Source organism: Camelus ferus, chromosome 14 (genome assembly GCF_009834535.1).
Source record: "Camelus ferus isolate YT-003-E chromosome 14, BCGSAC_Cfer_1.0, whole genome shotgun sequence".
Taxonomy (NCBI): Eukaryota; Metazoa; Chordata; class Mammalia; order Artiodactyla; family Camelidae; genus Camelus; species Camelus ferus.
The window spans coordinates 56,928,087-56,928,943 of record NC_045709.1 but is presented as its reverse complement, the minus strand read 5'-3'; positions in this window follow the sequence as shown (position 1 = coordinate 56,928,943).

Here is an 857-nt window from a genome sequence, read left to right as displayed (position 1 = left end):
CAATGTTCACTCATTTAATGTTTATACACATTTGTGGAGTGCATTACATACGCAAGTGGGAAAGTACACTGCAAAACATCTGAGAGATAATTTTTAGAGGTCTAGAAAACTGAATGGAAAATATTTTTACTTACTAAATATAAAGAAAAAGCTGTAGGAAATGACAGGGCCAAATACATGCTCTTTATTATGTGTTTGTGTGTGTGCATATATGTATATGTATATATATATAAAACCTTCATATAGTCAAAAGAAGTGGGGATTAGCAGGATGTATAACTGAGCCTTGGGATCCTGGGGTGCTAAACTGATGTTGAATGTTCAAATATGTAGTTTTAAACTATCTTAGCCTGAAGAAATCATTTGCCTAAATAATTCTATTTAATTCATATAACACAAATGCCTAGTCTGTGATCTCCCTTTGTAAACCCCTCTACTTCCTCCTGCTATTAATTTCCTGACAAGATCACAGATTTGACATATTCTTAATATGCTTGATTATTAAAGTAATTTTAAAAACTCTCCTGTTCTCACAACGTCTCCTTAACTACAACCCCGCTGTCCCTTCATCTAATTTTTGAATAGACTACTTTATCTTGTTTAACAATTACGCACTTCTAAAGCATTTGCAGTTATAAAGAAATTCAGGTGCACATTCTTCTATTTAATAATTTAAAAACATTGATATTATATTCATTTTATATGAGCTTCCTAGGAATGCAGTCAATATATGGGGTATTTTATTGAATGCAGGTATCCTGATAGAAAGACTACTAACAATTATTTTTTCTTTATTTTATCTGTACAATAAACAATAAATATTATTGCTATAAATGTTTCAAACAATACACAAGTATA